This window comes from Ambystoma mexicanum, chromosome 10 (genome assembly GCF_040938575.1).
Source record: "Ambystoma mexicanum isolate Mex_15411 chromosome 10, UKY_AmexF1_1, whole genome shotgun sequence".
Classification (NCBI taxonomy): Eukaryota; Metazoa; Chordata; class Amphibia; order Caudata; family Ambystomatidae; genus Ambystoma; species Ambystoma mexicanum.
The window spans coordinates 521691316-521708916 of record NC_090932.1 but is presented as its reverse complement, the minus strand read 5'-3'; the positions used below and the strand labels follow the sequence as shown (position 1 = coordinate 521708916).

Genomic DNA, 17601 nt, shown 5'->3' with positions numbered 1-17601 from the left:
AATTGAGAAATGGCTCACTGCCTGAACATGGAGCACAAAAAAGCCTACAGCACCTGGTATTCCCAGGCGGTCTCCCATCCAGGTACTAACTAGGCCCGAAACTGCTTAGCTTCCGAGATCGGGCGCATTCATTGTGGTGTAGCCCTAAAATTGAGAAATGCTAAGAGTATTACTCTTATGCATTTACAGTTAGTAAGCTAAGCCATAAAGCCACTTGCAACATGATACCACGCTCATCACCCGATCAGCGCTCGATCAGGCGAGATATATAAGACTTGTGGGCCCATTCAGGACTGTTATGTCTGGTTGGATAACTTTACTCCATCCATCCTGTTTCTGTTGCAGGGAGTTGGAGAGAACAACCAACACAACCATGGCTTTCTTTCAAGACTCTTTATGGACTCAATATTCTCTGAACTGCATTACTGCATTACATGTGAAGGTAGATTTATTACCCATGAACACACTACCCGTATGTTAATTTTATGTAAATAGGTAGCGCCAGCCCTCATGTTGTTGTCCAACATTTCCGCTATTTAAAGGGATACATTTATTTTGGAATCATAAGCAAATTTAAAAAGAAATTGAGAAGTGGCACAATTACTAATCATAGAGCACAAAAAAGCCTACAGCACCTGGTATTCCCAGGCGGTCTCCCATCCAGGTACTAACTAGGCCCGACACTGCTTAGCTTCTGAGATCAGACGAGATCAGGGACATTCAGTGTGGTGTGGCCGAAGACTCTGGGCATTCTGAGATTTGTACCTTTAAGCATCTAGTTGGCTAGACCATGCAGTTTTGAAAGCCAATTGAGAAATGGCTCACTGCCTGAACATGGAGCACAAAAAAGCCTACAGCACCTGATATTCCCAGGCGGTCTCCCATCCAGGTACTAACTAGGCCTGACACTGCTTAGCTTCTGAGATCAGACGAGATCAGGCGCATTCAGTGTGGTGTGGCCGTAGGCTCTGGGCCTTCTGAGATTTGTACCTTTAAGCATCTAGTTGGCTAGACCATGCAGTTTTGAAAGCCAATTGAGAAATGGCTCACTGCCTGAACATGGAGCACAAAAAAGCCTACAGCACCTGGTATTCCCAGGCAGTCTCCCATCCAGGTACTAACTAGGCCCGACACTGCTTAGCTTCTGAGATCAGACGAGATCAGGCGCATTCAGTGTGGTGTGGCCGTAGGCTCTGGGCCTTCTGAGATTTGTACCTTTAAGCATCTAGTTGGCTAGACCATGCAGTTTTGAAAGCCAATTGAGAAATGGCTCACTGCCTGAACATGGAGCACAAAAAAGCCTACAGCACCTGGTATTCCCAGGCGGTCTCCCATCCAGGTACTAACTAGGCCCGACACTGCTTAGCTTCTGAGATCAGAGATCAGGCGCATTCAGTGTGGTGTGGCCGTGGGCTCTGGGCCTTCTGAGATTTGTACCTTTAAGCATCTAGTTGGCTAGACCATGCAGTTTTGAAAGCCAATTGAGAAATGGCTCACTGCCTGAACATGGAGCACAAAAAAGCCTACAGCACCTGGTATTCCCAGGCGGTCTCCCATCCAGGTACTAACTAGGCCCGACACTGCTTAGCTTCTGAGATCAGACGAGATCAGGCGCATTCAGTGTGGTGTGGCCGTAGGCTCTGGGCCTTCTGAGATTTGTACCTTTAAGCATCTAGTTGGCTAGAACATGCAGTTTTGAAAGCCAATTGCGAAATGGCTCACTGCCTGAACATGGAGCACAAAAAAGCCTACAGCACCCTGTATTCCCAGGCAGTCTCCCATCCAGGTACTAACTAGGCCTGACACTGCTTAGCTTCTGAAATCAGACGAGATCAGGCGCATTCAGTGTGGTGTGGCCGTAGGCTCTGGGCCTTCTGAGATTTGTACCTTTAAGCATCTAGTTGGCTAGACCATGCAGTTTTGAAAGCCAATTGAGAAATGGCTCACTGCCTGAACATGGAGCACAAAAAAGCCTACAGCACCTGGTATTCCCAGGCGGTCTCCCATCCAGGTACTAACTAGGCCCGACACTGCTTAGCTTCTGAGATCAGACGAGATCAGGCGCATTCAGTGTGGTGTGGCCGTAGGCTCTGGGCCTTCTGAGATTTGTACCTTTAAGCATCTAGTTGGCTAGACCATGCAATTTTGAAAGCCAATTGAGAAATGGCTCACTGCCTGAACATGGAGCACAAAAAAGCCTACAGCACCTGGTATTCCCAGGCGGTCTCCCATCCAGGTACTAACTAGGCCCGAAACTGCTTAGCTTCCGAGATCGGGCGCATTCATTGTGGTGTAGCCCTAAAATTGAGAAATGCTAAGAGTATTACTCTTATGCATTTACAGTTAGTAAGCTAAGCCATAAAGCCACTTGCAACATGATACCACGCTCATCACCCGATCAGCGCTCGATCAGGCGAGATATATAAGACTTGTGGGCCCATTCAGGACTGTTATGTCTGGTTGGATAACTTTACTCCATCCATCCTGTTTCTGTTGCAGGGAGTTGGAGAGAACAACCAACACAACCATGGCTTTCTTTCAAGACTCTTTATGGACTCAATATTCTCTGAACTGCATTACTGCATTACATGTGAAGGTAGATTTATTACCCATGAACACACTACCCGTATGTTAATTTTATGTAAATAGGTAGCGCCAGCCCTCATGTTGTTGTCCAACATTTCCGCTATTAAAAGGGATACATTTATTTTGGAATCATAAGCAAATTTAAAAAGAAATTGAGAAGTGGCACAATTACTAATCATAGAGCACAAAAAAGCCTACAGCACCTGGTATTCCCAGGCGGTCTCCCATCCAGGTACTAACTAGGCCCGACACTGCTTAGCTTCTGAGATCAGACGAGATCAGGGACATTCAGTGTGGTGTGGCCGAAGACTCTGGGCATTCTGAGATTTGTACCTTTAAGCATCTAGTTGGCTAGACCATGCAGTTTTGAAAGCCAATTGAGAAATGGCTCACTGCCTGAACATGGAGCACAAAAAAGCCTACAGCACCTGATACTCCCAGGCGGTCTCCCATCCAGGTACTAACTAGGCCCGACACTGCTTAGCTTCTGAGATCAGACGAGATCAGGCGCATTCAGTGTGGTGTGGCCGTAGGCTCTGGGCCTTCTGAGATTTGTACCTTTAAGCATCTAGTTGGCTAGACCATGCAGTTTTGAAAGCCAATTGAGAAATGGCTCACTGCCTGAACATGGAGCACAAAAAAGCCTACAGCACCTGGTATTCCCAGGCGGTCTCCCATCCAGGTACTAACTAGGCCCGACACTGCTTAGCTTCTGAGATCAGACGAGATCAGGCGCATTCAGTGTGGTGTGGCCGTAGGCTCTGGGCCTTCTGAGATTTGTACCTTTAAGCATCTAGTTGGCTAGACCATGCAGTTTTGAAAGCCAATTGAGAAATGGCTCACTGCCTGAACATGGAGCACAAAAAAGCCTACAGCACCTGGTATTCCCAGGCGGTCTCCCATCCAGGTACTAACTAGGCCCGAAACTGCTTAGCTTCCGAGATCGGGCGCATTCATTGTGGTGTAGCCCTAAAATTGAGAAATGCTAAGAGTATTACTCTTATGCATTTACAGTTAGTAAGCTAAGCCATAAAGCCACTTGCAACATGATACCACGCTCATCACCCGATCAGGCGAGATATATAAGACTTGTGGGCCCATTCAGGACTCCTATGTCTGGTAGGATAACTTTACTCCATCCATCCTGTTTATGTTGCAGGGAGTTGGAGAGAACAACCAACACAACCATGGCTTTCTTTCAAGACTCAATATTCTCTGAACTGCATTACATGTGAAGGTAGATTTATTACCCATGAACACACTACCCGTATGTTAATTTTATGTAAATAGGTAGCGCCAGCCCTCATGTTGTTGTCCAACATTTCCGCTATTAAAAGGGATACATTTATTTTGGAATCATAAGCAAATTTAAAAAGAAATTGAGAAGTGGCACAATTACTAATCATAGAGCACAAAAAAGCCTACAGCACCTGGTATTCCCAGGTGGTCTCCCATCCAGGTACTAACTAGGCCCGACACTGCTTAGCTTCTGAGATCAGACGAGATCAGGCGCATTCAGTGTGGTGTGGCCGTAGGCTCTGGGCCTTCTGAGATTTCTACCTTTAAGCATCTAGTTGGCTAGACCATGCAGTTTTGAAAGCCAATTGAGAAATGGCTCACTGCCTGAACATGGAGCACAAAAAGCCTACAGCACCTGGTATTCCCAGGCGGTCTCCCATCCAGGTACTAACTAGGCCCGACACTGCTTAGGTTCTGAGATCAGATGAGATCAGGCGCATTCAGTGTGGTGTGGCCGTAGGCTCTGGGTCTTCTGAGATTTGTACCTTTAAGCATCTAGTTGGCTAGACCATGCAGTTTTGAAAGCCAATTGAGAAATGGCTCACTGCCTGAACATGGAGCACAAAAAAGCCTACAGCACCTGGTATTCCCAGGCGGTCTCCCATCCAGGTACTAACTAGGCCCTAAACTGCTTAGCTTCCGAGATCGGGCGCATTCATTGTGGTGTAGCCCTAAAATTGAGAAATGCTAAGAGTATTACTCTTATGCATTTACAGTTAGTAAGCTAAGCCATAAAGCCACTTGCAACATGATACCACGCTCATCACCCGATCAGCGCTGGATCAGGCTCGATCAGGCGAGATATATAAGACTTGTGGGCCCATTCAGGACTCCTATGTCTGGTTGGATAACTTTGCTCCATCCATCCTGTTTCTGTTGCAGGGAGTTGGAGAGAACAACCAACACAACCATGGCTTTCTTTCAAGACTCTTTATGGACTCAATATTCTCTGAACTGCATTACATGTGAAGGTAGATTTATTACCCATGAACACACTACCCGTATGTTAATTTTATTTAAATAGGTAGCGCCAGCCCTCATGTTGTTGTCCAACATTTCCGCTATTAAAAGGGATACATTTATTTTGGAATCATAAGCAAATTTAAAAAGAAATTGAGAAGTGGCACAATTACTAATCATAGAGCACAAAAAAGCCTACAGAAACTGGTATTCCCAGGCGGTCTCCCATCCAGGTACTAACTAGGCCCGACACATTCAGTGTGGTGTGGCCGTAGGCTCTGGGCCTTCTGAGATTTGTACCTTTAAGCATCTAGTTGGCTAGACCATGCAGTTTTGAAAGCCAATTGAGAAATGGCTCACTGCCTGAACATGGAGCACAAAAAAGCCTACAGCACCCTGTATTCCCAGGCGGTCTCCCATCCAGGTACTAACTAGGCCCGACACTGCTTAGCTTCTGAAATCAGACGAGATCAGGCGCATTCAGTGTGGTGTGGCCGTAGGCTCTGGGCCTTCTGAGATTTGTACCTTTAAGCATCTAGTTGGCTAGACCATGCAGTTTTGAAAGCCAATTGAGAAATGGCTCACTGCCTGAACATGGAGCACAAAAAAGCCTACAGCACCTGGTATTCCCAGGCGGTCTCCCATCCAGGTACTAACTAGGCCCGACACTGCTTAGCTTCTGAGATCAGACGAGATCAGGCGCATTCAGTGTGGTGTGGCCGTAGGCTCTGGGCCTTCTGAGATTTGTACCTTTAAGCATCTAGTTGGCTAGACCATGCAGTTTTGAAAGCCAATTGAGAAATGGCTCACTGCCTGAACATGGAGCACAAAAAAGCCTACAGCACCTGGTATTCCCAGGCGGTCTCCCATCCAGGTACTAACTCGCCCGAAACTGCTTAGCTTGCGAGATCAGACGAGATCAGGCGCATTCAGTGTGGTGTGGCCGTAGGCTCTGGGCCTTCTGAGATTTGTACCTTTAAGCATCTAGTTGGCTAGACCATGCAGTTTTGAAAGCCAATTGAGAAATGGCTCACTGCCTGAACATGGAGCACAAAAAAGCCTACAGCACCTGGTATTCCCAGGCGGTCTCCCATCCAGGTACTAACTAGGCCTGACACTGCTTAGCTTCTGAGATCAGACGAGATCAGGCGCATTCAGTGTGGTGTGGCCGTAGGCTCTGTGCCTTCTGAGATTTGTACCTTTAAGCATCTAGTTGGCTAGACCATGCAGTTTTGAAAGCCAATTGAGAAATGGCTCACTGCCTGAACATGGAGCACAAAAAAGCCTACAGCAACTGGTATTCCCAGGCGGTCTCCCATCCAGGTACTAACTAGGCCCGACACTGCTTAGCTTCCGAGATCGGGCGTATTCATTGTGGTGTAGCCCTAAAATTGAGAAATGCTAAGAGTATTACTCTTATGCATTTACAGTTAGTAAGCTAAGCCATAAAGCCACTTGCAACATGATACCACGCTCATCACCCGATCAGCGCTCGATCAGGCGAGATATATAAGACTTGTGGGCCCATTCAGGACTCCTATGTCTGGTAGGATAACTTTACTCCATCCATCCCGTTTCTGTTGCAGGGAGTTGGAGAGAACAACCAACACAACCATGGCTTTCTTTCAAGACTCTTTATGGACTCAATATTCTCTGAACTGCATTACATGTGAAGGTGGATTTATTACCCATGAACACACTACCCGTATGTTAATTTTATGTAAATAGGTAGCGCCAGCCCTCATGTTGTTGTCCAACATTTCCGCTAGTAAAAGGGATACATTTATTTTGGAATCATAAGCAAATTTAAAAAGAAATTGAGAAGTGGCACAATTACTAATCATAGAGCACAAAAAAGCCTACAGCACCTGGTATTCCCAGGCGGTCTCCCATCCAGGTACTAACTAGGCCCGACACTGCTTAGCTTCTGAAATCAGACGAGATCAGGCGCATTCAGTGTGGTGTGGCCGTAGGCTCTCAGCCTTCTGAGATTTGCACCTTTAAGCATCTAGTTGGCTAGACCATGCAGTTTTGAAAGCCAATTGAGAAATGGCTCACTGCCTGAACATGGAGCACAAAAAAGCCTACAGCACCTGGTATTCCCAGGCGGTCTCCCATCCAGGTACTAACTAGGCCCAACACTGCTTAGCTTTTGAGATCAGACGAGATCAGGCGCATGCAGTGTGGTGTGGCCGTAGGCTCTGGGCCTTCTGAGATTTGTACCTTTAAGCATCTAGTTGGCTAGACCATGCAGTTTTGAAAGCCAATTGAGAAATGGCTCACTGCCTGAACATGGAGCACAAAAAAGCCTACAGCACCTGGTATTCCCAGGCGGTCTCCCATCCAGGTACTAACTAGGCCCGACACTGCTTAGCTTCTGAGATCAGACGAGATCAGGCGCATTCAGTGTGGTGTGGCCGTAGGCTCTGGGCCTTCTGAGATTTGTACCTTTAAGCATCTAGTTGGCTAGAACATGCAGTTTTGAAAGCCAATTGAGAAATGGCTCACTGCCTGAACATGGAGCACAAAAAAGCCTACAGCACCCTGTATTCCCAGGCGGTCTCCCATCCAGGTACTAACTAGGCCCGACACTGCTTAGCTTCTGAAATCAGACGAGATCAGGCGCATTCAGTGTGGTGTGGCCTTAGGCTCTGGGCCTTCTGAGATTTGTACCTTTAAGCATCTAGTTGGCTAGACCATGCAGTTTTGAAAGCCAATTGAGAAATGGCTCACTGCCTGAACATGGAGCACAAAAAAGCCTACAGCACCTGGTATTCCCAGGCGGTCTCCCATCCAGGTACTAACTAGGCCCGACACTGCTTAGCTTCTGAGATCAGACGAGATCAGGCGCATTCAGTGTGGTGTGGCCGTAGGCTCTGGGCCTTCTGAGATTTGTACCTTTAAGCATCTAGTTGGCTAGACCTTGCAGTTTTGAAAGCCAATTGAGAAATGGCTCACTGCCTGAACATGGAGCACAAAAAAGCCTACAGCACCTGGTATTCCCAGGCGGTCTCCCATCCAGGTACTAACTAGGCCCGAAACTGCTTAGCTTCCGAGATCGGGCGCATTCATTGTGGTGTAGCCCTAAAATTGAGAAATGCTAAGAGTATTACTCTTATGCATTTACAGTTAGTAAGCTAAGCCATAAAGCCACTTGCAACATGATACCACGCTCATCACCCGATCAGCGCTCGATCAGGCGAGATATATAAGACTTGTGGGCCCATTCAGGACTGTTATGTCTGGTTGGATAACTTTACTCCATCCATCCTGTTTCTGTTGCAGGGAGTTGGAGAGAACAACCAACACAACCATGGCTTTCTTTCAAGACTCTTTATGGACTCAATATTCTCTGAACTGCATTACTGCATTACATGTGAAGGTAGATTTATTACCCATGAACACACTACCCGTATGTTAATTTTATGTAAATAGGTAGCGCCAGCCCTCATGTTGTTGTCCAACATTTCCGCTATTAAAAGGGATACATTTATTTTGGAATCATAAGCAAATTTAAAAAGAAATTGAGAAGTGGCACAATTACTAATCATAGAGCACAAAAAAGCCTACAGCACCTGGTATTCCCAGGCGGTCTCCCATCCAGGTACTAACTAGGCCCGACACTGCTTAGCTTCTGAGATCAGACGAGATCAGGGACATTCAGTGTGGTGTGGCCGAAGACTCTGGGCATTCTGAGATTTGTACCTTTAAGCATCTAGTTGGCTAGACCATGCAGTTTTGAAGGCCAATTGAGAAATGGCTCACTGCCTGAACATGGAGCACAAAAAAGCCTACAGCACCTGATATTCCCAGGCAGTCTCCCATCCAGGTACTAACTAGGCCCGACACTGCTTAGCTTCTGAGATCAGACGAGATCAGGCGCATTCAGTGTGGTGTGGCCGTAGGCTCTGGGCCTTCTGAGATTTGTACCTTTAAGCATCTAGTTGGCTAGACCATGCAGTTTTGAAAGCCAATTGAGAAATGGCTCACTGCCTGAACATGGAGCACAAAAAAGCCTACAGCACCTGGTATTCCCAGGCGGTCTCCCATCCAGGTACTAACTAGGCCCGACACTGCTTAGCTTCTGAGATCAGACGAGATCAGGCGCATTCAGTGTGGTGTGGCCGTAGGCTCTGGGCCTTCTGAGATTTGTACCTTTAAGCATCTAGTTGGCTAGACCATGCAGTTTTGAAAGCCAATTGAGAAATGGCTCACTGCCTGAACATGGAGCACAAAAAAGCCTACAGCACCTGGTATTCCCAGGCGGTCTCCCATCCAGGTACTAACTAGGCCCGAAACTGCTTAGCTTCCGAGATCGGGCGCATTCATTGTGGTGTAGCCCTAAAATTGAGAAATGCTAAGAGTATTACTCTTATGCATTTACAGTTAGTAAGCTAAGCCATAAAGCCACTTGCAACATGATACCACGCTCATCACCCGATCAGGCGAGATATATAAGACTTGTGGGCCCATTCAGGACTCCTATGTCTGGTAGGATAACTTTACTCCATCCATCCTGTTTATGTTGCAGGGAGTTGGAGAGAACAACCAACACAACCATGGCTTTCTTTCAAGACTCAATATTCTCTGAACTGCATTACATGTGAAGGTAGATTTATTACCCATGAACACACTACCCGTATGTTAATTTTATGTAAATAGGTAGCGCCAGCCCTCATGTTGTTGTCCAACATTTCCGCTATTAAAAGGGATACATTTATTTTGGAATCATAAGCAAATTTAAAAAGAAATTGAGAAGTGGCACAATTACTAATCATAGAGCACAAAAAAGCCTACAGCACCTGGTATTCCCAGGTGGTCTCCCATCCAGGTACTAACTAGGCCCGACACTGCTTAGCTTCTGAGATCAGACGAGATCAGGCGCATTCAGTGTGGTGTGGCCGTAGGCTCTGGGCCTTCTGAGATTTCTACCTTTAAGCATCTAGTTGGCTAGACCATGCAGTTTTGAAAGCCAATTGAGAAATGGCTCACTGCCTGAACATGGAGCACAAAAAGCCTACAGCACCTGGTATTCCCAGGCGGTCTCCCATCCAGGTACTAACTAGGCCCGACACTGCTTAGGTTCTGAGATCAGATGAGATCAGGCGCATTCAGTGTGGTGTGGCCGTAGGCTCTGGGCCTTCTGAGATTTGTACCTTTAAGCATCTAGTTGGCTAGACCATGCAGTTTTGAAAGCCAATTGAGAAATGGCTCACTGCCTGAACATGGAGCACAAAAAAGCCTACAGCACCTGGTATTCCCAGGCGGTCTCCCATCCAGGTACTAACTAGGCCCTAAACTGCTTAGCTTCCGAGATCGGGCGCATTCATTGTGGTGTAGCCCTAAAATTGAGAAATGCTAAGAGTATTACTCTTATGCATTTACAGTTAGTAAGCTAAGCCATAAAGCCACTTGCAACATGATACCACGCTCATCACCCGATCAGCGCTGGATCAGGCTCGATCAGGCGAGATATATAAGACTTGTGGGCCCATTCAGGACTCCTATGTCTGGTAGGATAACTTTACTCCATCCATCCCGTTTCTGTTGCAGGGAGTTGGAGAGAACAACCAACACAACCATGGCTTTCTTTCAAGACTCTTTATGGACTCAATATTCTCTGAACTGCATTACATGTGAAGGTGGATTTATTACCCATGAACACACTACCCGTATGTTAATTTTATGTAAATAGGTAGCGCCAGCCCTCATGTTGTTGTCCAACATTTCCGCTAGTAAAAGGGATACATTTATTTTGGAATCATAAGCAAATTTAAAAAGAAATTGAGAAGTGGCACAATTACTAATCATAGAGCACAAAAAAGCCTACAGCACCTGGTATTCCCAGGCGGTCTCCCATCCAGGTACTAACTAGGCCCGACACTGCTTAGCTTCTGAAATCAGACGAGATCAGGCGCATTCAGTGTGGTGTGGCCGTAGGCTCTCAGCCTTCTGAGATTTGCACCTTTAAGCATCTAGTTGGCTAGACCATGCAGTTTTGAAAGCCAATTGAGAAATGGCTCACTGCCTGAACATGGAGCACAAAAAAGCCTACAGCACCTGGTATTCCCAGGCGGTCTCCCATCCAGGTACTAACTAGGCCCAACACTGCTTAGCTTTTGAGATCAGACGAGATCAGGCGCATGCAGTGTGGTGTGGCCGTAGGCTCTGGGCCTTCTGAGATTTGTACCTTTAAGCATCTAGTTGGCTAGACCATGCAGTTTTGAAAGCCAATTGAGAAATGGCTCACTGCCTGAACATGGAGCACAAAAAAGCCTACAGCACCTGGTATTCCCAGGCGTTCTCCCATCCAGGTACTAACTAGGCCCGACACTGCTTAGCTTCTGAGATCAGACGAGATCAGGCGCATTCAGTGTGGTGTGGCCGTAGGCTCTGGGCCTTCTGAGATTTGTACCTTTAAGCATCTAGTTGGCTAGAACATGCAGTTTTGAAAGCCAATTGAGAAATGGCTCACTGCCTGAACATGGAGCACAAAAAAGCCTACAGCACCCTGTATTCCCAGGCGGTCTCCCATCCAGGTACTAACTAGGCCCGACACTGCTTAGCTTCTGAAATCAGACGAGATCAGGCGCATTCAGTGTGGTGTGGCCTTAGGCTCTGGGCCTTCTGAGATTTGTACCTTTAAGCATCTAGTTGGCTAGACCATGCAGTTTTGAAAGCCAATTGAGAAATGGCTCACTGCCTGAACATGGAGCACAAAAAAGCCTACAGCACCTGGTATTCCCAGGCGGTCTCCCATCCAGGTACTAACTAGGCCCGAAACTGCTTAGCTTCCGAGATCGGGCGCATTCATTGTGGTGTAGCCCTAAAATTGAGAAATGCTAAGAGTATTACTCTTATGCATTTACAGTTAGTAAGCTAAGCCATAAAGCCACTTGCAACATGATACCACGCTCATCACCCGATCAGCGCTCGATCAGGCTCGATCAGGCGAGATATATAAGACTTGTGGGCCCATTCAGGACTCCTATGTCTGGTTGGATAACTTTACTCCATCCATCCTGTTTCTGTTACAGGGAGTTGGAGAGAACAACCAACACAACCATGGCTTTCTTTCAAGACTCTTTATGGACTCAATATTCTCTGAACTGCATTACATGTGAAGGTAGATTTATTACCCATGAACACACTACCCGTATGTTAATTTTATGTAAATAGGTAGCGCCAGCCCTCATGTTGTTGTCCAACATTTCCGCTATTAAAAGGGATACATTTATTTTGGAATCATAAGCAAATTTAAAAAGAAATTGAGAAGTGGCACAGTTACTAATCATAGAGCACAAAAAAGCCTACAGCACCTGATATTCCCAGGCAGTCTCCCATCCAGGTACTAACTAGGCCCGACACTGCTTAGCTTCTGAGATCAGACGAGATCAGGCACATTCAGTGTGGTGTGGCCGTAGGCTCTGGGCCTTCGGAGATTTGTACCTTTAAGCATCTAGTTGGCTAGACCATGCAGTTTTGAAAGCCAATTGAGAAATGGCTCACTGCCTGAACATGGAGCACAAAAAAGCCTACAGCACCTGGTATTCCCAGGCGGTCTCCCATCCAGGTACTAACTAGGCCCGACACTGCTTAGCTTCTGAGATCAGACGAGATCAGGCGTTCTGAGATTTGTACCTTTAAGCATCTAGTTGGCTAGACCATGCAGTTTTGAAAGCCAATTGAGAAATGGCTCACTGCCTGAACATGGAGCACAAAAAAGCCTACAGCACCTGGTATTCCCAGGCGGTCTCCCATCCAGGTACTAACTAGGCCTGACACTGCTTAGCTTCTGAGATCAGACGAGATCAGGCGCATTCAGTGTGGTGTGGCCGTAGGCTCTGGGCCTTCTGAGATTTGTACCTTTAAGCATCTAGTTGGCTAGACCATGCAGTTTTGAAAGCCAATTGAGAAATGGCTCACTGCCTGAACATGGAGCACAAAAAAGCCTACAGCACCTGGTATTCCCAGGTGGTCTCCCATCCAGGTACTAACTAGGCCCGACACTGCTTAGTTTCTGAGATCAGACGAGATCAGGCGGATTCAGTGTGGTGTGGCCGTAGGCTCTGGGACTTCTGAGATTTGTACCTTTAAGCATCTAGTTGGCTAGACCATGCAGTTTTGAAAGCCAATTGAGAAATGGCTCACTGCCTGAACATGGAGCACAAAAAAAGCCTACAGCACCTGCTATTCCCAGGCGGTCTCCCATCCAGGTACTAACTAGGCCCGACACTGCTTAGCTTCTAAGATCAGACGAGATCAGGCGCATTCAGTGTGGTGTGGCCGTAGGGTCTGGGCCTTCGGAGATTTGTACCTTTAAGCATCTAGTTGGCTAGACCATGCAGTTTTGAAAGCCAATTGAGAAATGGCTCACTGCCTGAACATGGAGCACAAAAAAGCCTACAGCACCTGGTATTCCCAGGCGGTCTCCCATCCAGGTACTACCTAGGCCCGACACTGCTTAGCTTCTGAGATCAGACGAGATCAGGCGCATTCAGTGTGGTATGGCCTTAGGCTCTGGGCCTTCTGAGATTTGTACCTTTAAGCATCTAGTTGGCTAGACCATGCAGTTTTGAAAGCCAATTGAGAAATGGCTCACTGCCTGAACATGGAGCACAAAAAAGCCTACAGCACCTGGTATTCCCAGGCGGTCTCCCATCCAGGTACTAACTAGGCCCAACACTGCTTAGCTTCTGAGATCAGACGAGATCAGGCGCATTCAGTGTGGTGTGGCCGTAGGCTCTGGGCCTTCTGAGATTTGTACCTTTAAGCATCTAGTTGGCTAGACCATGCAGTTTTGAATGCCAATTGAGAAATGGCTCACTGCCTGAACATGGAGCACAAAAAAGCCTACAGCACCTGGTATTCCCAAGCGGTCTCCCATCCAGGTACTAACTAGGCCCGAAACTGCTTAGCTTCCGAGATCGGGCGCATTCATTGTGGTGTAGCCCTAAAATTGAGAAATGCTAAGAGTATTACTCTTATGCATTTACAGTTAGTAAGCTAAGCCATAAAGCCACTTGCAACATGATACCACGCTCATCACCCGATCAGCGCTCGATCAGGCGAGATATATAAGACTTGTGGGCCCATTCAGGACTCCTATGTCTGGTAGGATAACTTTACTCCATCCATCCTGTTTCTGTTGCAGGGAGTTGGAGAGAACAACCAACACAACCATGGCTTTCTTTCAAGACTCTTTATGGACTCAATATTCTCTGAACTGCATTACATGTGAAGGTAGATTTATTACCCATGAACACACTACCCGTATGTTAATTTTATGTAAATAGGTAGCGCCAGCCCTCATGTTGTTGTCCAACATTTCCGCTATTAAAAGGGATACATTTATTTGGGAATCATAAGCAAATTTAAAAAGAAATTGAGAAGTGGCACAATTACTAATCATAGAGCACAACAAAAAAGCATACAGCACCTGGTATTCCCAGGCGGTCTCCCATCCAGGTACTAACTAGGCCCGACACTGCTTAGCTTCTGAGATCAGACGAGATCAGGCACATTCAGTGTGGTGTGGCCGTAGGCTCTGGGCCTTCTGAGATTTGTACCTTTAAGCATCTAGTTGGCTAGACCATGCAGTTTTGAAAGCCAATTGAGAAATGGCTCACTGCCTGAACATGGAGCACAAAAAAGCCTACAGCACCCTGTATTCCCAGGCGGTCTCCCACCCAGGTACTAACTAGGCCCGACACTGCTTAGCTTCTGAAATCAGACGAGATCAGGCGCATTCAGTGTGGTGTGGCCGTAGGCTCTGGGCCTTCTGAGATTTGTACCTTTAAGCATCTAGTTGGCTAGACCATGCAGTTTTGAAAGCCAATTGAGAAATGGCTCACTGCCTGAACATGGAGCACAAAAAAGCCTACAGCACCTGGTATTCCCAGGCGGTCTCCCATCCAGGTACTAACTAGGCCCGATACTGCTTAGCTTCTGAGATCAGACGAGATCAGGCGCATTCAGTGTGGTGTGGCCGTAGGCTCTGGGCCTTCTGAGATTTGTACCTTTAAGCATCTAGTTGGCTAGACCATGCAGTTTTGAAAGCCAATTGAGAAATGGCTCACTGCCTGAACATGGAGCACAAAAAAGCCTACAGCACCTGGTATTCCCAGGCGGTCTCCCATCCAGGTACTAACTAGGCCCGACACTGCTTAGCTTCCGAGATCGGGCGCATTCATTGTGGTGTAGCCCTAAAATTGAGAAATGCTAAGAGTATTACTCTTATGCATTTACAGTTAGTAAGCTAAGCCATAAAGCCACTTGCAACATGATACCACGCTCATCACCCGATCAGCGCTCGATCAGGCTCGATCAGGCGAGATATATAAGACTTGTGGGCCCATTCAGGACTCCTATGTCTGGTTGGATAACTTTACTCCATCCATCCTGTTTCTGTTGCAGGGAGTTGGAGAGAACAACCAACACAACCATGGCTTTCTTTCAGGACTCTTTATGGACTCAATATTCTCTGAACTGCATTACATGTGAAGGTAGATTTATTACCCATGAACACACTACCCGTATGTTAATTTTATGTAAATAGGTAGCGCCAGCCCTCATGTTGTTGTCCAACATTTCCGCTATTAAAAGGGATACATTTATTTTGGAATCATAAGCAAATTTAAAAAGAAATTGAGAAGTGGCACAATTACTAATCATAGAGCACAAAAAAGCCTACAGCACCTGATATTCCCAGGCGGTCTCCCATCCAGGTACTAACTAGGCCGGACACTGCTTAGCTTCTGAGATCAGACGAGATCAGGCACATTCAGTGTGGTGTGGCCGTAGGCTCTGGGCCTTCTGAGATTTGTACCTTTAAGCATCTAGTTGGCTAGACCATGCAGTTTTGAAAGCCAATTGAGAAATGGCTCACTGCCTGAACATGGAGCACAAAAAAGCCTACAGCACCTGGTATTCCCAGGCGGTCTCCCATCCAGGTACTAACTAGGCCCGACACTGCTTAGCTTCTGAGATCAGACGAGATCAGGCGCATTCAGTGTGGTGTGGCCGTAGGCTCTGGGCCTTCTGAGATTTGTACCTTTAAGCATCTAGTTGGCTAGACCATGCAGTTTTGAAAGCCAATTGAGAAATGGCTCACTGCCTGAACATGGAGCACAAAAAAGCCTACAGCACCTGGTATTCCCAGGCGGTCTCCCATCCAGGTACTAACTAGGCCCTACACTGCTTAGCTTCTGAGATCAGACGAGATCAGGCGCATTCAGTGTGGTGTGGCCGTAGGCTCTAGGCCTTCTGAGATTTGTACCTTTAAGCATCTAGTTGGCTAGACCATGCAGTTTTGAAAGCCAATTGAGAAATGGCTCACTGCCTGAACATGGAGCACAAAAAAGCCTACAGCACCTGGTATTCCCAGGTGGTCTCCCATCCAGGTACTAACTAGGCCCGACACTGCTTAGCTTCTGAGATCAGACGAGATCAGGCAGATTCAGTGTGGTGTGGCCGTAGGCTCTGGGACTTCTGAGATTTGTACCTTTAAGCATCTAGTTGGCTAGACCATGCAGTTTTGAAAGCCAATTGAGAAATGGCTCACTGCCTGAACATGGAGCACAAAAAAGCCTACAGCACCTGGTATTCCCAGGCGGTTTCCCATCCAGGTACTAACTAGGCCCAAAACTGCTTAGCTTCTGAGATCAGACGAGATCAGGCGCATTCAGTGTGGTGTGGCCGTAGGCTCTGGGCCTTCTGAGATTTGTACCTTTAAGCATCTAGTTGGCTAGACCATGCAGTTTTGAAAGCCAATTCAGAAATGGCTCACTGCCTGAACATGGAGCACAAAAAAGCCTACAGCACCTGGTATTCCCAGGCGGTCTCCCATCCAGGTACTAACTAGGCCCGACACTGCTTAGCTTCTGAGATCAGACGAGATCAGGCGCATTCAGTGTGGTATGGCCTTAGGCTCTGGGCCTTCTGAGATTTGTACCTTTAAGCATCTAGTTGGCTAGACCATGCAGTTTTGAAAGCCAATTGAGAAATGGCTCACTGCCTGAACACGGAGCACAAAAAAGCCTACAGCACCTGGTATTCCCAGGCGGAATCCCATCCAGGTACTAACTAGGCCCAACACTGCTTAGCTTCTGAGATCAGACGCATTCAGTGTGGTGTGGCCTAGGCTCTGGGCCTTCTGAGATTTGTACCTTTAAGCATCTAGTTGGCTAGACCATGCAGTTTTGAAAGCCAATTGAGAAATGGCTCACTGCCTGAACATGGAGCACAAAAAAGCCTACAGCACCTGGTATTCCCAAGCGGTCTCCCATCCAGGTACTAACTAGGCCCGAAACTGCTTAGCTTCCGAGATCGGGCGCATTCATTGTGGTGTAGCCCTAAAATTGCGAAATGCTAAGAGTATTACTCTTATGCATTTACAGTTAGTAAGCTAAGCCATAAAGCCACTTGCAACATGATACCACGCTCATCACCCGATCAGCGCTCGATCAGGCGAGATCAGGCGAGATATATAAGACTTGTGGGCCCATTCAGGACTCCTATGTCTGGTAGGATAACTTTACTCCATCCATCCTGTTTCTGTTGCAGGGAGTTGGAGAGAACAACCAACACAACCATGGCTTTCTTTCAAGACTCTTTATGGACTCAATATTCTCTGAACTGCATTACATGTGAAGGTAGATTTATTACCCATGAACACACTACCCGTATGTTAATTTTATGTAAATAGGTAGCGCCAGCCCTCATGTTGTTGTCCAACATTTCCGCTATTAAAAGGGA

At 46.9% G+C, this 17601-nt stretch overlaps 40 non-coding genes and 15 pseudogenes across 40 annotated transcripts; all 55 read right to left on the bottom strand.

Moving 5' to 3' along the window:
* Positions 1–41: 41 nt before the first annotated feature.
* Positions 42–150, bottom strand: LOC138495846 (5S ribosomal RNA; annotated as a pseudogene).
* Positions 151–623: 473 nt separating this feature from the next.
* Positions 624–742, bottom strand: LOC138494283 (5S ribosomal RNA). The gene has a single exon (XR_011277227.1). It is a non-coding gene; the product is annotated as a 5S ribosomal RNA (ribosomal RNA).
* Positions 743–848: 106 nt separating this feature from the next.
* On the bottom strand, positions 849–967 carry LOC138494076 (5S ribosomal RNA). The gene has a single exon (XR_011277040.1). It is a non-coding gene; the product is annotated as a 5S ribosomal RNA (ribosomal RNA).
* Positions 968–1073: 106 nt separating this feature from the next.
* LOC138493579 (5S ribosomal RNA) lies at positions 1074–1192 on the bottom strand. Its single transcript, XR_011276589.1, has one exon. It is a non-coding gene; the product is annotated as a 5S ribosomal RNA (ribosomal RNA).
* Positions 1193–1298: 106 nt separating this feature from the next.
* On the bottom strand, positions 1299–1414 carry LOC138494654 (5S ribosomal RNA; annotated as a pseudogene).
* Positions 1415–1520: 106 nt separating this feature from the next.
* LOC138495222 (5S ribosomal RNA) lies at positions 1521–1639 on the bottom strand. Its single transcript, XR_011277590.1, has one exon. It is a non-coding gene; the product is annotated as a 5S ribosomal RNA (ribosomal RNA).
* A 106-nt stretch (positions 1640–1745) lies between these two features.
* On the bottom strand, positions 1746–1864 carry LOC138494746 (5S ribosomal RNA; annotated as a pseudogene).
* A 106-nt stretch (positions 1865–1970) lies between these two features.
* LOC138495210 (5S ribosomal RNA) lies at positions 1971–2089 on the bottom strand. The gene has a single exon (XR_011277589.1). It is a non-coding gene; the product is annotated as a 5S ribosomal RNA (ribosomal RNA).
* A 106-nt stretch (positions 2090–2195) lies between these two features.
* On the bottom strand, positions 2196–2304 carry LOC138495845 (5S ribosomal RNA; annotated as a pseudogene).
* A 473-nt stretch (positions 2305–2777) lies between these two features.
* Positions 2778–2896, bottom strand: LOC138494282 (5S ribosomal RNA). Its single transcript, XR_011277226.1, has one exon. It is a non-coding gene; the product is annotated as a 5S ribosomal RNA (ribosomal RNA).
* Positions 2897–3002: 106 nt separating this feature from the next.
* On the bottom strand, positions 3003–3121 carry LOC138493586 (5S ribosomal RNA). The gene has a single exon (XR_011276595.1). It is a non-coding gene; the product is annotated as a 5S ribosomal RNA (ribosomal RNA).
* A 106-nt stretch (positions 3122–3227) lies between these two features.
* On the bottom strand, positions 3228–3346 carry LOC138495196 (5S ribosomal RNA). The gene has a single exon (XR_011277588.1). It is a non-coding gene; the product is annotated as a 5S ribosomal RNA (ribosomal RNA).
* A 106-nt stretch (positions 3347–3452) lies between these two features.
* On the bottom strand, positions 3453–3561 carry LOC138495844 (5S ribosomal RNA; annotated as a pseudogene).
* Positions 3562–4004: 443 nt separating this feature from the next.
* Positions 4005–4123, bottom strand: LOC138493788 (5S ribosomal RNA). Its single transcript, XR_011276779.1, has one exon. It is a non-coding gene; the product is annotated as a 5S ribosomal RNA (ribosomal RNA).
* Positions 4124–4228: 105 nt separating this feature from the next.
* Positions 4229–4347, bottom strand: LOC138493749 (5S ribosomal RNA). Its single transcript, XR_011276743.1, has one exon. It is a non-coding gene; the product is annotated as a 5S ribosomal RNA (ribosomal RNA).
* Positions 4348–4453: 106 nt separating this feature from the next.
* Positions 4454–4562, bottom strand: LOC138495635 (5S ribosomal RNA; annotated as a pseudogene).
* A 666-nt stretch (positions 4563–5228) lies between these two features.
* Positions 5229–5347, bottom strand: LOC138494121 (5S ribosomal RNA). The gene has a single exon (XR_011277080.1). It is a non-coding gene; the product is annotated as a 5S ribosomal RNA (ribosomal RNA).
* A 106-nt stretch (positions 5348–5453) lies between these two features.
* Positions 5454–5572, bottom strand: LOC138495184 (5S ribosomal RNA). Its single transcript, XR_011277587.1, has one exon. It is a non-coding gene; the product is annotated as a 5S ribosomal RNA (ribosomal RNA).
* A 106-nt stretch (positions 5573–5678) lies between these two features.
* LOC138495104 (5S ribosomal RNA) lies at positions 5679–5796 on the bottom strand (annotated as a pseudogene).
* A 106-nt stretch (positions 5797–5902) lies between these two features.
* On the bottom strand, positions 5903–6021 carry LOC138493785 (5S ribosomal RNA). The gene has a single exon (XR_011276776.1). It is a non-coding gene; the product is annotated as a 5S ribosomal RNA (ribosomal RNA).
* A 680-nt stretch (positions 6022–6701) lies between these two features.
* LOC138493639 (5S ribosomal RNA) lies at positions 6702–6820 on the bottom strand. The gene has a single exon (XR_011276643.1). It is a non-coding gene; the product is annotated as a 5S ribosomal RNA (ribosomal RNA).
* Positions 6821–6926: 106 nt separating this feature from the next.
* LOC138493634 (5S ribosomal RNA) lies at positions 6927–7045 on the bottom strand. Its single transcript, XR_011276639.1, has one exon. It is a non-coding gene; the product is annotated as a 5S ribosomal RNA (ribosomal RNA).
* Positions 7046–7151: 106 nt separating this feature from the next.
* LOC138495172 (5S ribosomal RNA) lies at positions 7152–7270 on the bottom strand. The gene has a single exon (XR_011277586.1). It is a non-coding gene; the product is annotated as a 5S ribosomal RNA (ribosomal RNA).
* Positions 7271–7376: 106 nt separating this feature from the next.
* Positions 7377–7495, bottom strand: LOC138494632 (5S ribosomal RNA; annotated as a pseudogene).
* Positions 7496–7601: 106 nt separating this feature from the next.
* LOC138495159 (5S ribosomal RNA) lies at positions 7602–7720 on the bottom strand. The gene has a single exon (XR_011277584.1). It is a non-coding gene; the product is annotated as a 5S ribosomal RNA (ribosomal RNA).
* Positions 7721–7826: 106 nt separating this feature from the next.
* Positions 7827–7935, bottom strand: LOC138495843 (5S ribosomal RNA; annotated as a pseudogene).
* A 473-nt stretch (positions 7936–8408) lies between these two features.
* On the bottom strand, positions 8409–8527 carry LOC138494281 (5S ribosomal RNA). Its single transcript, XR_011277225.1, has one exon. It is a non-coding gene; the product is annotated as a 5S ribosomal RNA (ribosomal RNA).
* A 106-nt stretch (positions 8528–8633) lies between these two features.
* On the bottom strand, positions 8634–8752 carry LOC138493828 (5S ribosomal RNA). The gene has a single exon (XR_011276815.1). It is a non-coding gene; the product is annotated as a 5S ribosomal RNA (ribosomal RNA).
* Positions 8753–8858: 106 nt separating this feature from the next.
* LOC138495147 (5S ribosomal RNA) lies at positions 8859–8977 on the bottom strand. Its single transcript, XR_011277583.1, has one exon. It is a non-coding gene; the product is annotated as a 5S ribosomal RNA (ribosomal RNA).
* A 106-nt stretch (positions 8978–9083) lies between these two features.
* On the bottom strand, positions 9084–9192 carry LOC138495841 (5S ribosomal RNA; annotated as a pseudogene).
* Positions 9193–9635: 443 nt separating this feature from the next.
* On the bottom strand, positions 9636–9754 carry LOC138493776 (5S ribosomal RNA). Its single transcript, XR_011276768.1, has one exon. It is a non-coding gene; the product is annotated as a 5S ribosomal RNA (ribosomal RNA).
* Positions 9755–9859: 105 nt separating this feature from the next.
* LOC138493748 (5S ribosomal RNA) lies at positions 9860–9978 on the bottom strand. The gene has a single exon (XR_011276742.1). It is a non-coding gene; the product is annotated as a 5S ribosomal RNA (ribosomal RNA).
* Positions 9979–10084: 106 nt separating this feature from the next.
* On the bottom strand, positions 10085–10193 carry LOC138495634 (5S ribosomal RNA; annotated as a pseudogene).
* Positions 10194–10668: 475 nt separating this feature from the next.
* LOC138493638 (5S ribosomal RNA) lies at positions 10669–10787 on the bottom strand. The gene has a single exon (XR_011276642.1). It is a non-coding gene; the product is annotated as a 5S ribosomal RNA (ribosomal RNA).
* A 106-nt stretch (positions 10788–10893) lies between these two features.
* On the bottom strand, positions 10894–11012 carry LOC138493633 (5S ribosomal RNA). The gene has a single exon (XR_011276638.1). It is a non-coding gene; the product is annotated as a 5S ribosomal RNA (ribosomal RNA).
* Positions 11013–11118: 106 nt separating this feature from the next.
* On the bottom strand, positions 11119–11237 carry LOC138494059 (5S ribosomal RNA). The gene has a single exon (XR_011277024.1). It is a non-coding gene; the product is annotated as a 5S ribosomal RNA (ribosomal RNA).
* A 106-nt stretch (positions 11238–11343) lies between these two features.
* On the bottom strand, positions 11344–11462 carry LOC138494631 (5S ribosomal RNA; annotated as a pseudogene).
* A 106-nt stretch (positions 11463–11568) lies between these two features.
* Positions 11569–11677, bottom strand: LOC138495839 (5S ribosomal RNA; annotated as a pseudogene).
* A 475-nt stretch (positions 11678–12152) lies between these two features.
* On the bottom strand, positions 12153–12271 carry LOC138494176 (5S ribosomal RNA). The gene has a single exon (XR_011277130.1). It is a non-coding gene; the product is annotated as a 5S ribosomal RNA (ribosomal RNA).
* A 298-nt stretch (positions 12272–12569) lies between these two features.
* Positions 12570–12688, bottom strand: LOC138493784 (5S ribosomal RNA). The gene has a single exon (XR_011276775.1). It is a non-coding gene; the product is annotated as a 5S ribosomal RNA (ribosomal RNA).
* Positions 12689–12794: 106 nt separating this feature from the next.
* Positions 12795–12913, bottom strand: LOC138494170 (5S ribosomal RNA). Its single transcript, XR_011277124.1, has one exon. It is a non-coding gene; the product is annotated as a 5S ribosomal RNA (ribosomal RNA).
* Positions 12914–13020: 107 nt separating this feature from the next.
* On the bottom strand, positions 13021–13139 carry LOC138494571 (5S ribosomal RNA). Its single transcript, XR_011277489.1, has one exon. It is a non-coding gene; the product is annotated as a 5S ribosomal RNA (ribosomal RNA).
* A 106-nt stretch (positions 13140–13245) lies between these two features.
* Positions 13246–13364, bottom strand: LOC138493412 (5S ribosomal RNA). The gene has a single exon (XR_011276437.1). It is a non-coding gene; the product is annotated as a 5S ribosomal RNA (ribosomal RNA).
* A 106-nt stretch (positions 13365–13470) lies between these two features.
* On the bottom strand, positions 13471–13589 carry LOC138493459 (5S ribosomal RNA). Its single transcript, XR_011276480.1, has one exon. It is a non-coding gene; the product is annotated as a 5S ribosomal RNA (ribosomal RNA).
* Positions 13590–14272: 683 nt separating this feature from the next.
* LOC138493991 (5S ribosomal RNA) lies at positions 14273–14391 on the bottom strand. Its single transcript, XR_011276962.1, has one exon. It is a non-coding gene; the product is annotated as a 5S ribosomal RNA (ribosomal RNA).
* Positions 14392–14497: 106 nt separating this feature from the next.
* Positions 14498–14616, bottom strand: LOC138494209 (5S ribosomal RNA). Its single transcript, XR_011277160.1, has one exon. It is a non-coding gene; the product is annotated as a 5S ribosomal RNA (ribosomal RNA).
* A 106-nt stretch (positions 14617–14722) lies between these two features.
* On the bottom strand, positions 14723–14841 carry LOC138493743 (5S ribosomal RNA). Its single transcript, XR_011276738.1, has one exon. It is a non-coding gene; the product is annotated as a 5S ribosomal RNA (ribosomal RNA).
* Positions 14842–14947: 106 nt separating this feature from the next.
* On the bottom strand, positions 14948–15056 carry LOC138495537 (5S ribosomal RNA; annotated as a pseudogene).
* Positions 15057–15531: 475 nt separating this feature from the next.
* LOC138494482 (5S ribosomal RNA) lies at positions 15532–15650 on the bottom strand. Its single transcript, XR_011277408.1, has one exon. It is a non-coding gene; the product is annotated as a 5S ribosomal RNA (ribosomal RNA).
* Positions 15651–15756: 106 nt separating this feature from the next.
* LOC138495134 (5S ribosomal RNA) lies at positions 15757–15875 on the bottom strand. The gene has a single exon (XR_011277582.1). It is a non-coding gene; the product is annotated as a 5S ribosomal RNA (ribosomal RNA).
* A 106-nt stretch (positions 15876–15981) lies between these two features.
* Positions 15982–16100, bottom strand: LOC138493728 (5S ribosomal RNA). Its single transcript, XR_011276724.1, has one exon. It is a non-coding gene; the product is annotated as a 5S ribosomal RNA (ribosomal RNA).
* A 106-nt stretch (positions 16101–16206) lies between these two features.
* Positions 16207–16325, bottom strand: LOC138493809 (5S ribosomal RNA). The gene has a single exon (XR_011276798.1). It is a non-coding gene; the product is annotated as a 5S ribosomal RNA (ribosomal RNA).
* Positions 16326–16431: 106 nt separating this feature from the next.
* Positions 16432–16550, bottom strand: LOC138494032 (5S ribosomal RNA). Its single transcript, XR_011277000.1, has one exon. It is a non-coding gene; the product is annotated as a 5S ribosomal RNA (ribosomal RNA).
* Positions 16551–16656: 106 nt separating this feature from the next.
* LOC138493546 (5S ribosomal RNA) lies at positions 16657–16775 on the bottom strand. The gene has a single exon (XR_011276559.1). It is a non-coding gene; the product is annotated as a 5S ribosomal RNA (ribosomal RNA).
* Positions 16776–16881: 106 nt separating this feature from the next.
* Positions 16882–16989, bottom strand: LOC138495637 (5S ribosomal RNA; annotated as a pseudogene).
* Positions 16990–17601: the final 612 nt, after the last annotated feature.